Source organism: Uloborus diversus, chromosome 6 (genome assembly GCF_026930045.1).
Source record: "Uloborus diversus isolate 005 chromosome 6, Udiv.v.3.1, whole genome shotgun sequence".
Taxonomy (NCBI): Eukaryota; Metazoa; Arthropoda; class Arachnida; order Araneae; family Uloboridae; genus Uloborus; species Uloborus diversus.
Genome location: NC_072736.1, coordinates 78,764,794 through 78,778,583, shown reverse-complemented (window position 1 = coordinate 78,778,583; position 13,790 = coordinate 78,764,794).

Below are 13,790 nucleotides of genomic sequence, written 5' to 3'. Positions count from 1 at the left end.
GATTTTAAGAATAACTGCAATTATTGAGTGCTGTAATCAAGAAATCATTTACACTTATTTTGTTCCATACTTTTTAGTGAGAACCAAACTTATAGAAATAGTCTTAATAAAGAAAAAAACATTAGATTATTTCATCGAATCTTTTGGATTCGTACTTTCGCGCCAGAACTTCTTTGAATTTGCCGTTCACCCTTAAACGCTTCAATCTTAGCTACTGGCCTCGACTTACTAATTTGTTACGTTTCTTTTACTATTTTATAATTGAGATCGAACAAAACACTATATTTCTATTATTATTTGAAAGTGATTACTTGAAAATGTTAGGCAACAAAACCGTTTGCTGACAGTTGCTATTAGTTAAGTTAAAAAGCAAGCAAACTAGGGGATAGCTACAGAAAGTTCGATAAGCACTCAAGCTAGCTGATTGCCATAATGGCAGTTATTTCCTTATTAGTATATTTTTATACATGTAATCGAACCAATTGGTAGTCCGTTTTTAAAAAATGCAAGGAGAGTCAGTGAAAAGGAAAGAAAAAAAGAAACCCGGAGTCGGAGTCGGCATGTTTTCTAACGACTCCGACTCCAACTCCTTTACCCCAAAATCAGTCCGACTCCGACTCTTCGACTCCGACTCCACAGCCCTGGTGAGGAGCCGGTCGACGGTGATGGTGCGGAGGGTGGCGGTGGGAAATTAAAATGATAGGACACCAAAGAAAAACAGTCAAATGAAAGCAATAAGCAATCGTGATTGCTCAAAAAAAGGAAATTGGGAAGAAAAAAAAGTTGGGGAATTTTATAGGAAAATTTGGCTATTTGGGGGAAAAAAATTTTTTCAAGAGACAAAAATATTAGAGGGAGTAGATTTATTTTATGAAAATATTAATGGAAAAATATTTTTTGAATTTGGGGAATTTTGATAGAAAATATCGCATTTTGGGGAAAAGTTGAAAGGGAATTGGGGAAATCTGGATTTGACCATCTGGCAAAACTGCTCTCAGTTTCAATGAGATGACGTCTCCTCCCTCCAGCTCGGCTAATCGTTATTCCAGACTGATGAGTCCATAACAAGGACGAAATTGCAGTTTCTGTGGTAATCGGGCTGTCGGTACATTGCATGCAGTTCTACCTTCAACCTTGGCTTAAGGGTGGTAACTTACTGCCTAATACTTACACAGTCACCTGTAGCTCAGTTAACTTTCAAACATATCGACATTCTGCTTACTGTTTCCTGAAGCTTCCACTTCTCGCTAAATTTGGCGACATTTCTTAAATTTCGGCTGGGGAACGAGGGCAAAGAAGCCAAAAAAAAAAACATATTCACAAGAAATAAATAAATACCTTTATGCAGAGGACTAAAAATACATAACTAACGTTTTGTAGCACAAAATTACCGACGACTGCAAACACCTGTTTCAGGTTTGAAGGAACCCCTTTATGAATGCAAAATAGTGAGCTTTTGGATATAAAGGCACCATCCAAAAGTTCACGATTTTGCATTGAAAACACCGAAACACGTGTTCGCAGTAATCTGTAATTTTGTGCTACAAAACGTTGCTTATTTCCTTAAATTCTCACTATGCTCATTCAATTGCTACTTTAGTATTTATTTATTTTTTCTTTATAACACTATTCGTGTCGTAAAAGGGGAAAAAATACATATTTATTTTTTGAAAAAATAAAATATATTAATTCTTTTTCCTTTCGTGGGGTTCCCTGTAAGTATCAAGTAAATCGACATCGCATAACAGTCGATCGGAAAGCGAGAGAAAAAAAAAGCCTTCACTCTTGAAATCTTCACTTCTCTATTAAATGAGCCAATTAAAAATTCTTTTAAAGTTATTTTTGTGCCGACATTTTTCGTGTTGCTTAGATAAAACGCATTTCCGACTAAAAGTGAGAAAGATGTATCTTTTTTGATGGATTCTGACATCGTTCGTCACACTTTCAGTTAAGATGACGAATTGTCGTTAGTGTTTACTCAGTAATCTATCATAAAGTGTCATCGCAAAAAGCATTGCTGAGATAACCTTTTTCCATGGCTCTCCAACTTATGATTTATGAGTGTTTATTTGCAAAAAAGGCATAGTTTTGTTGCAACTGTTTGTTTTCAAAACGTAACTCATAACATAAGTGTTTGTTGTCCAAAAATGTTTCGTTTTTCAAATGTTTTAAATCCGCGTTAGAACCTGTAAATTAAATTTGTGATGGTGAGAAATTTTCGAAATTGCGTTAGAATCTATATAATCTTGCAGCTTGTTAATTCTAATTGGATTATTTTTTAAATTGCAATACAATTCTGTTACTTTCGATTTTCAAAATTTCTTGTTAAAACTACATTAAAAGTGAGAAAACTTGTTAAGTTTCTGACTATTCGTTTTTTATTATTATTATTATTATTATTATTTTTTTTATTTTTTTTATTTTTTTTTTTGACAAGGTAGCTCCAAAACATGCATTTTTTTAAATTAAAAAGTAATGGTAAAAATATATGTGAACTAAATTTACACAAATTGCATCAGAAATTACACTTAGAATGATAAATCTCAAAATAAAGCTTCAATGCTAAGTCATACTTCACATTCTCTGCATCGAACTCGAGTTGCTTTCGAATGTTTTATTAGCGACAAACAACACACTGTCTGCACTGCGATGATGTGTGTGACTTGCATCGTGAAAAAGTGTCATTCTTAACACTTCAGAAAATGCATTAGAGTTTTAGCATATATAACTAAAAACTGAGCGTATCTATGTATGTAGCTATGTATGTATAATTGTCCGAGTTACTTCTTCCGAACGCCAGTGAACTGAGCATCGAACCAGGTATCTATAGATTCGTAATTTTCCCGTCTTTATGTTTGGCTATTTAACATATTTTTCTGAAATCTGCCGCACTGTTTTACTGATTATTATTTTTTCCTTTTTTTTCAAGCCTGATTGTTGAACACGCGTCACTTGACATAACTTTTATTTTCGGAATGGACCGTGCAAAGCCGGGCGATGCAGCCAGTAAGAATGAAATAGTGGGATGAAGTTTTACGCATCGTAGGTCTGTTTTTGAGGAAGATTATATTTGAAATAGTGCTGAACTCTCAGACTCTCTTAAGAGTTAATGCTCTAATGCTAACTTTGGAAGCCCAGTTAGCATTAGGGTGCGTGCCAATTGTAAGAGTACCGTAAATATATAAGAGATAAAGGGAGAAGTTTCAAATAAGGAGCCAGACTGGGAAACTAAGGGTGTAATTTTGGGGGACTCGATGGTAAGGGAGGTGGGCAATACAGTTGGGAGAATAAAACGTTAGGTGGCTAGGTGTTGTTTACCAGGGGCTCGGGGGAAAGACGTTAATATGGTTGCTGAAAAGAAGGGGGTATTAAATAAGGAGGATATGGTTACTTTGTGGGTGGGAACAAACGATGCAGGTCACAGTAAAAATGAGGAGTTTTCAAAGGAATGGGAGTCTCTGTTGGCCAAAGCAAACAACTGTTCGACCAATGTCCAAGTGGTTGGTTTGCTTCCCAGGTATGGAGTGCATAGGAGCTGGCTAAATCAACGTGCTAGGTGTATGAACCTGCTACTTCAATCAATTTGCGAAAAGCGTAGTATCAGGTTCATTGATGTATGATATCATTGTAAACGAGATTGGATTGCTAGGGATGGCCTGCATCTGAGCTCTACAGGGGTCAAAATAGCTAGTGGTTTAATTTTAAGGACTTCGGAGTCAAAAAAAAAACTAAGTTTGAATAGGGGGCATGGTTCAAACATCAGGTATCGAGAGGAAGAAAATTTTTTGGGTATTGGGAAATAAAAATAAAGTATCGAACAAGAGTAGTAATTTTAACAATTGTGATTTATAGGAAATTTCAGGGTGTTAAATAAAAGCAATTTGGGCATACTTAAAGTTTACTACACCAATGCTCGCATTATTAGGAACAAGATGGAAGAATTGAAAAGCATAATTATAGATGAGAAGTTGGATGTTATTGGAATTACAGAGACATGGGCTACCGAATTTGATGTAGATTTATTACATATTGCTGGGTATAATTTGTTTAGACAAGCTAGAGTAGGCAAAAGAGGTGGTGGGGTTTTATTTTATGTTAGAGATAATTCAATTTACAATGAATTGGTCATGAATGATAAACCTACTGATATTGATATGGTTTGGCTAGAGTTGATGAGCAATAAGGACAAAAAATTGCGCTTTGGAAACATTTAAAGACCACCTAATTCAAGCCAGGAACAAGATGAACAGATGTTTCGTATTATTTGTGACATGTCCAGTAAGGGATCTATCTGTCATCATAATGGGGGATTTCAATTTTCCGGGTATTGATTGGAATAATGTTTATCCTAGTAATGGTAGAGAAGAGGATTTTTTAAAAGTAATTGGCGACTGTTTCTTAGATCAAGTTGTAACTCAGGAGACTCGAGAAGAGGCGATTTTGGATCTAGTTTTCTGTGACGTAGGAAGTTCTGTTCAGGGGTTGTGTGTAGGGGATCATATTGGAGATAGTGATCAGAACAGCATTAGGTTCTGGATTGAATTTGAAGTGTACAAAGTTGAAAATTTTATGTTTGTGCTCAATTTCAGAAACACTGATTTTGTTGCACTTAGGCAGAGCTTGAAAGAGGTTTTTTTCGTCAGAATTGGAAAATAGTGACGTAGATCAGCAGTGGGCGGAATTTCAGGAAAAAGTGTCAAAAACGGTTGGGGATTATGTTCCATTTAGGAGAAAAGGTGTTAGTACTAAAATTTGGTCCATGTGATTCTCCAGAGAGATTAATGAAGCTCTAAATTATGAGCAATTGGCTTTTCGTCAGTTTAAGGAAACTGGTCATAGTGCAGATAGGCTCCAGTATTGTAAGGTAAGACGAAATTTTAAGTATTTAGTACGGATTTCGGAACAGGGAATTGGAGCAAAGGCTAGCAGATAATATTGATGGAAATCCTAAAGGATTTTTTGCTTACGCTAATTCTGGGAAAGCTCGAAATAGTAAAATTGGGCCATTGGTTGATGAGCATGGAAATTTAATCCAAAACGAGAGGGATATTGCAAATGTTCTTAATAACTTTTTTCCAGTGTGTTTAACGATAACTGAATCGATTATTTCAGAAAGGGCATAAGTCCAACTAATGCAACTTTCCAGGAATAAATAAAAAATGATTATTTCATTCAGAAATAAACTAAATTCTACGAAAGTTTTTATGACTAATCTAGGCACAAGTAGGATCATTATCTCACCTTAAATTACGTTTCATTTCGTCACTGAAATTAATTTTAAATATTTTTTAAATTTGGACTTTTGCCGTTTCTGCAATAAATATCCGGAAAGACTTGTTTAGAGTTATCAAAATGTAAATCAATTGAAACATATTTGTTTCAAAATGATTTATGATCATAAAAAATAAAATAACAAAGTTACAAAAATAATAAGTGAAGTCCGTATTCATGAATTCATGATATTAAGAAAATACATCGTGTATTTTCCTCTTTCTCTCTTCTTGTTTTAGTGAAATAATAAAGTCTGGTTTAAAAAAAAAAAAAAAAAAACTAACAAATTGAGATAAAAAGCAAAAGTTTTACTCGAGTATAAAACTATATTCATCTTCATCAAATACATCGTCCATGGAAATCTCTTTTTCTATTCTTCTCTTGTCCCTCTATAGTTTTGTGAACCAAGTTCGATGTACATATTAGTATGACTATGTTCAAAATTGCACTGAATAATCATCTTGATATTTGTTATTTCTTCCAACAATATGAAAATTTTCCCTTTATACCTACTCAATATTGGCAAATGTAGTTCAGCTGACGAGCGTTACTTTTCAATATTCTCTTGAAAACCGTCTATGAAATAGCTAGTCTGAAATCGTTCCTTTGATGTTCTATCGAATATTTAAACATCATGAACGTTGATAATTGAAAACACTTGTCGCCAGTAGAATCATTTTCCAAAATCTCAATTTGGGAGATATAGTCCAGTCATCTGGTAGTTTTACCTGGAAAGTTTTCCGGGAGTTTTGAAAATTGGTAATTTTATAGATTTTGATGTGCTCTTTTCGAATTTCCACTTTGCCACCTCGTATCTTTGCCGCTCGCGCCGCCATATTGAAAAAATGGCGTCTAAAAGCGGTATTTGGAGGATATCTGCATTCTGACTTATTTTACGATAAAAACATATTTTACAATATTAAACTAGAGAAAATTTCCTACAATTTATGTCACAACAATTTTTTCGTAAAATAAATAGCTTCGGCGTATGAGCGCCGCAAAGTATTATTTAACACGCGTTATCGCAGAATAAGTCGTTCCACACTACTTTGAGGTTTAGTTATCATAACACATCGAGGAAACGCAGAGTTTAATTAATAAGCATATGGTACAAACACAAATTTAATCGATTTACAAGTTAATTTACTAACTGCATAAAAACTCACAATCCACAAATTAAAATTCTTTTTTTGGTAGAAATGAGCGAGAGGTAAAAGGCAATACGGAAACCAAATTTCATTTCAGTTATTTCTTCCTATTTGCACTAAAACACCGAAATAGACTCTTCCAACCAGGCGCCACGTGGATTCCCCCCTCTCTCCCTTTCCGAAATTTCTACCGGTAGAACTCAATAAAATATTTTAGTCTGCGTCATCAGTATACTTGTTACGAAAAAATTATTGAAAAAATGGCGTCTAAAAGCGGTATTTTGACGATATCTCCTTTTTGACTTATTTTACGACAAAAAAATCATATACAAAATTAATTTATGCATTATATATATTAATTTACATGCAAAATTAAACAAGAAAAATTTCCTACAATTTATATCATAAAGTTTTTTTTTTTTTTTTTAATGTGGTCAAACAAGCCACAGAAGATGCAGACACTTTAATAATCAATACTGCGATAAGTGTTTCTTCAGCATTCGATTCCGTAATTGTTGTAGGCGAAGATGTAGATCTTCTTATTCTTTTGGCAGCTCTAGCTCTATCTAAAAGATTAAACATATGTATGCTCAAACCAGGAAAAGGAAAAATTTCGCAACAAATATATACAACTGACAGTATCATAGATAAGACAGCCGCAGATCATATTTTATTCTTGCATGCCTTTAGCGGCTGTAATACAACATGTGCCCTTTTCAATCAAGGAAAAACGAAATTTATTAACGTACTACGAAAAAATCCAAATTCAAGTGAGTCTATTAAAGCGTTTAAAAATCCAAATGCTGATCCAGAGATTATTGCTAAAGCTGGAGAAGACATCCTTCTTGAATTAATTATACGGTTTCAGTGAAGTGAAAAGTAAAAAAAGCAAGAAAAACATGACTTTAAACGCCTACAGATATGAGTGCTTTGTAAAATCGGCATATAAAAGTAAATTTAATATTTCGTCGCTACCTCCAACAGAAGCAGCAGCAAGACAACATTCTTTTCGATCTTATCACCAGATTCAGCAGTGGTGTAGGAATGAAAAAAACCCAGAGCAGTGGGGGTGGAATAGAAATAAGAATGGGTTAATTCCTGTTATGACGCTTGACCCTCCAGCTCCGCAAACCTTACTAAGACTTATTTCTTGCAAATGCAAAAAAGGATGTCAAAAAGCCTGTGGATGCAGAAAAGCCGGGTTAAAATGCTCCGTTATGTGTACTAATCGTACAGGTGGTATTGTGAGAATTCGCAAAGTTTATCACATGATAGCGATGAAGATTAAGAAACGGAGACGGTTTTCGAGCAAACGAATGATGGAATAGAAAACGAAGAAGCTCATGATGAATTTGATGATCCCATCGCAGATGATGTCGAAGAAATTACATGACGTCTCAATCGATACTGAAGACGTGAACCAGTAACTCTTGGTCGATCAAAAATATCTACGCGAAAATGCTGTTAATAACACTTTTCGGCGCTCGTACCCATAAATTATTTATTTTGCAAAAAATAAAAATAAAAAAAACTTTGATATAAATTGTAGGAAATTTTTCTTGTTTAATTTTGTATGTAAATTAATATATATATAATGCCTAAATTAATTTTGTATATGATTTTTTTGTCGTAAAATAAGTCAGAAAGGAGATATCGTCAAAGTACCGCTTTTAGAAGCCATTTTCTCAATAATTTTTTCGTAACAAGTATACTGATGACGCAGACTAAAATATTTTATTGAGTTCTACCGGTAGAAATTTCGGAAAGGGAGAGAGGGTGGGAATCCACGTGGCGCCTGGTTGGAAGAGTCTATTTCGGTGTTTTAGTGCAAATAGGAAGAAATAATTTAAATGAAATTTGGTTTCCGTATTGCCTTTTACCTCTCGCTCATTTCTACCAAAAAAAGAATTTTAATTTGTGGATTGTGAGTTTTTATGCAGTTAGTAAATTAACTTGTAAATCGATTGAATTTGTGTTTGTACTATATGCTTATTAATTAAACTCTGCGTTTCCTCGATGTGTTATGATAACTAAACCTCAAAGTAGTGTGGAACGACTTATTCTGCGATAACGCGTGCTAAATAATACTTTGCGGCGCTCGTACGCCGAAGCTATTTATTTTACGAAAAAATTGTTGTGACATAAATTGTAGGAAATTTTCTCTAGTTTAATTTTGTAAATTATGTTTTTATCGTAAAATAAGTCAGAACGGTGATATCATCAAAATACCTGTTTTACATGCCATTTTTCAAAATGGCGGCGCGAGCGGCAAAGATACGAGGTGGCAAAGTGGAAATTCGAAAAGAGCACATCAAATCTATAACATTACCAATTTTCAAAACTCCCGGAAAACTTTCCAGGTATCCCCATTTTTTTTCGACCAAATGACTGGACTAATAAGTCCTCTTAAAAAAAGAGGGCATCTGTTTTAGCAGTTACAGATTTCATTGTTTTTGACAGATGCGACGGTGAATCTTGATGTAATTTCAGAATTTCACTTATACGAGATTTGCTTTCACATAGTTATAATCTGTCATATCTGTTTAACATTCGTTTTTACTGCCCTAAAATCCCGATTGCAAAGGACAAACAAACGTCCGCTCAGAGGAAAGTCATCATCTATCTTGTTAAATTTCTTCAGTGTTATTTCTAGTAAAAGTCTCCTGCAGTGTTGTTCTTATTTTGACCAGCGTACATCTCACTGAAAGCGTATAGTATTTTCGCAGGTTCTAGAGTGATGATAATAACCCCCCTGAGAATTTAGGAAATTTCATTCCGATTCCGTGGTTTCGAATCCCCCCCCCCCCCCCCGGAACTGACGAGCACACATGAAAGGATTTTTGTTTTTACTTCATTTCAAAAAATCTAGCTTTTCTATGATCTTGCCCTTGCGTCTCACTATTTCTTTCGCGTTTAGTGCAGAAAGAGCATAAGTTCGGGACCTACGCCCTTTCTGCACTAAACGAAAAATATGACCCCTAAATAAAATGCTTTGTTGTACAAGGATTGACTTCCCTGCTACACTAGTCGATTTCTCTACATACAAATGTGGGAAAACCACAGCTAACTCAATTTTGAAAAAAATGTGACTTATGCCCTTTTTGTAATAATTGATTCAACTGTATCTCAACAGTTGACACTAGCTATTATGCAGCTTGAGGATTTTGTGTTTTCCAGGAAGGAGTTTCTATTTCATTTGATAAAAATTAAAGCAACTAAAGCTCCTGGACCAGATAACATTTATCGAAAAATTTTAGTGGAATGTGCAGAGGAATTAGTGGATGTTAGTTTAAATATTTTAAATGTTTCTTATAACTCAGGGACAGTGCCAGAGGACTGGAAACTGGCTAACATAGCGCCGCTCTTCAAGAAAGGGTGTAAAGGTAATGGTGGGAATTATAAACCTGTAAGTCTGACTTCAGTGGTTTGTAAGATTTTCGAAACTAGTACCGCATGTTGCTCTTCTCAGCAAATTAGCTGATATAGGAATAGGAGGGAAAACTTTACTTTGGGTTAGAAATTGGCTGACTGGAAGGAAACAAAGAGTAGTTGTGAGGGGAAATCATTCGAAATGGAGTGATGTTTTAAGCGGGGCTCCTCAGGGTTCAGTTTTAGGGCCTCTCTTGTTTATTATTTTTATGAATGACATCAATGAGAATATTTCTGGAAGCATGAATTGTTTTGCTGATGATGTAAAAATTATAGGATTTGTAGAAAATGAAGAACAGGTAAAACAGCTTCAAGAGGATTCAGATTATATTACGAAGTGGGCGGATAAGTGGGATATGGCAGTTTATGTAGGGAAATGTCAAGTGCTACACTTAGGTCATGGAAATAAGCGTACGAGTTATCGTTTACAGGGTTCAATCATTAGTCAAGCAGAAAATGTTATTGATCTGGGTATCTTAATAAATCAGGACTTCAAGTTTAGTCAACAGTGCAGTATTTACAAAGCCAACAGAATGCTTGGGTTTATCAATAGATCTATTTCAAACAAATCTAAGAAGGTTCTTCTGCCTTTATATAGGAGTTTAGTAAGACTCCATTCGGAGTATTCTGTGCAGTTTTGGTCGCCTTATCTGAGAAAAGATATTTGTGTATTGAAAAGAGTTCAAAGAAGTACTAGACTAGTAAGGGGACTTTCAAATTTAGATTATGATACTAGACTTAATAGACTTAATATATATAGCCTGGAGAAAAGGAGGATCAGAGGGGATATGATCCAGTTCTTTAAATTTATCAAAATGAATGATGTTACTGGATTAAATGTTTGCACCAAAAAAGCAGGACAAGGGGTCATTGTTTTAAGCTATTCAAATCTCAGGCTAACCTGGAAGTAAGGAAAAACTACTACTTTAGTAGGGTTGTCGGCACTTGACGCAGCTTACCGGCAGAGGCAGTAATGAGCAAGGGGGTGGATAGTTTTAAGAAGGCCATTGATCTTCATTGGGGACAAATAAATTGACTAGGACCAGCCTAGCTGGGCCAAGAGCCTGTTGCTAGTCGTCACATTTGTATTTGTAAAATACTTGTGCTGTAAAATACTTATGGAAATCAGTTGACGAACAAATCTGGCTAGATTTTTTTTTTTGCACGTAGTCATTTTTGCTTTTTTTTTTTTTTTGCCAACAGTGAGAACAAATGAGGGAATTACATTTTGGTATACATTAGATTTGCATAAAATATAATGAAAAATAAAACATAAAATTTCACTTTTAATATCTTGTTAAACTCAATTCTGTGTTTAAACCTTTAAAAATACTTATGAGTTATGAAACATTCGTAAACAAAAAATATGACATGAAAATTACTGGTTCTGTAAGAGGTAATTTTGATGGTTACTGCAGCATGTATGCTAAAAACTCCTTTTTTTTCTGTTTTAGATATTCATGATGTATAGGAAGATTTTCTTTTTGGGACCAGTAAGTGCTTTTATAGTTGCTTCTCTCTCTGTTTCTTTTTTTTAAAACTTTTTCATAATATTTGCATCTATGCTTGTTGAGTAACAATCTAGTCACTTGAACAGGGACAGCTCAATTTACTGTTTTTCCATTAATCAGAGATGCATTTTTAGAGTTACAAATAATCTTCTTCAGTATAGGATAGCCGTCAGCAGCTCTCCCGATTCTTTCGGGAGATTCCTGAATTTCGATGCCTTCTCCCGAGCTCCCTAATAAAGTAAATGTCTTCCGAATTTTCAACAAAACCACGAAATTCCGGGAAAAAATAGGAGAGATTTTTTAGTGGTTAGAATGCTGAGAGAAATCTTTGCGGTAAAACGAAACCTTTTCATACATGAATATGAAAACTGTCCTTGTTCAAAAACTTTTACTTCACAAAAATGCGGTAAAATGATTACCTATTTTTCTTTGAATTTTTTAAATTTTTATCACCTGCAGTATGGTTATTACCAGTTTTAAAAGAAACCTAAGCCTCTTTAAAAACTTCATTTTCAAACCTAAAAGTTGTAGTTATGTATGTATTTATTTTTTTATTTTAAAAAGTTAAAATATCAATCTCAATTTCCGATTCTCGTGTCCCATACAGGCTCAATTTAAGAATTCCTACTTATATTTTAAAGATTCCTTTTACACTCAACCTTTTGTCGCTGTAAAATTCTATGGACTGACATTTTAAAAGCAAAACACGATGTATTTCGTAATATTCAACACAAAATATACATTTGTACAAAAGAAATAGTGAGAAGCAACAGGATGTAAGTGCCAAAATTAAAAAAAAAAAGTTGGCGACTAAGCTTGGCGACCAAAAGACTGGCGATATATCGCCAAGTGTCCGCCAAATTATAAACCACTTGAGTTTACATCGAAATTAACAATAATTTCCCCCAAAAAGGGGCAAAAGACCCCTTTAGAAACATCCGAATGCAACCAAAAGGGGAGGTGCACAACTAGACCCCACTCGGAGTCTACGTACCAAATTTATACTTCCCAGGACTTACCGTTCTTGAGTTATGCGACATACATCCGCACATACATACATACTGACGTCACGAGAAAATTCGTTGTAATTAACTCGGGAATCGTCATTATGGATATTTCGCGTGTCTATACGTTCTTAGGCACTTATCCACATGTGATCGAGTCGAAAAAAAAACTCAATATTCATTCGGGGGTGAGTAGAATGAAAATTAAGGTCGATTTTTGAGTGAAACTTTTTTTGCGAATACAATACTTCCTTTTTTACTTCCTTTTACAAAAAAGGAAGTATTGTATTCGCGAAAAAATTTTCACTCAAAAATCGCCCTTAATTTCCATTTTGCTCACCCCCAAATGAATGTTGAGTTTTTTTTTCGATTCGACCACATGCGGAAAAGTGCCTAAGAATGTATAGACACGCGAAATATCCATTTTGACCATCACCTAGGTAATTACAACGACTTTTCTCGTGACGTCTGTATGTATGTGTGTATGTGCGTATGTGCGTATGTATCTCGCATAACTCAAAAATGGTATGTCCTAGAAAATTGAAATTTGGTACATAGACTCGTAGTGGGGTCTAGTTGTGCACCTCCTATTTTGGTTGCATTCGGGTGTTTCTAAAGGGGTCTTTTGCACCTTTTTGGGGGGAAATCATTGTTAATTTCGATGCAAACTCAAGTGGTGTTATAATTTGGCGGTCACTTGGCGATATATCGCCAGTCTTTTGGTTGCCAAGTTTTGTCGCCAACTTGGCGAAAAATTTGGCGATTTTTTTTTTTTTTTTTTAAATCTGCTTTCAATGTGGCCATTGCTAGTGATATTTAAAGAGTTAGAGAGAGAATCCCATTAAAATTGCAATAATAGGGAAATAGCATTAAATTGGTGTAAAAGGAAGTCATGTGATGCACACATCAGCTCGTTGTAAAAGGAAGTAAAAATGGAGATAACTAGTCAGGGACGGATACATAATTTCATTTTAAGGTGGGTCATGCTCAAGAATGTAATCTTACTTACGTACGACAATGTGCTTGTTAAATTGTATTATAACCTGCTCTAGACCAGTATTCGCACCAGCCAATGCAATACATAAATGCTATGAAAATCTAATAAAAATTAAATGTTTTACGAGCATGATAAATTTATGTATTGATTACAGGGGTAATAGTGGAATTAAGCAAAAAATTCTGAAGACAGTGAAATTTTTTGAAACTACGTAGAAGCTCGAGCCCCCTCCGCCGTTCGTTTAAACTGTTTAAATATGCATACAAAAAATTTATCCAAATCATCCATAAAAATCATTTTAAAAGGTTTTTTTTTTAAATACTTTTTCAATTTAGAATTTGTTGTAAGCCAATAATTTTCGGAAACGACAACCCTAAGTTTTCGGAAATTTCGGATAAAAAAAATCCCTGATTGATCAAATATTTTCATA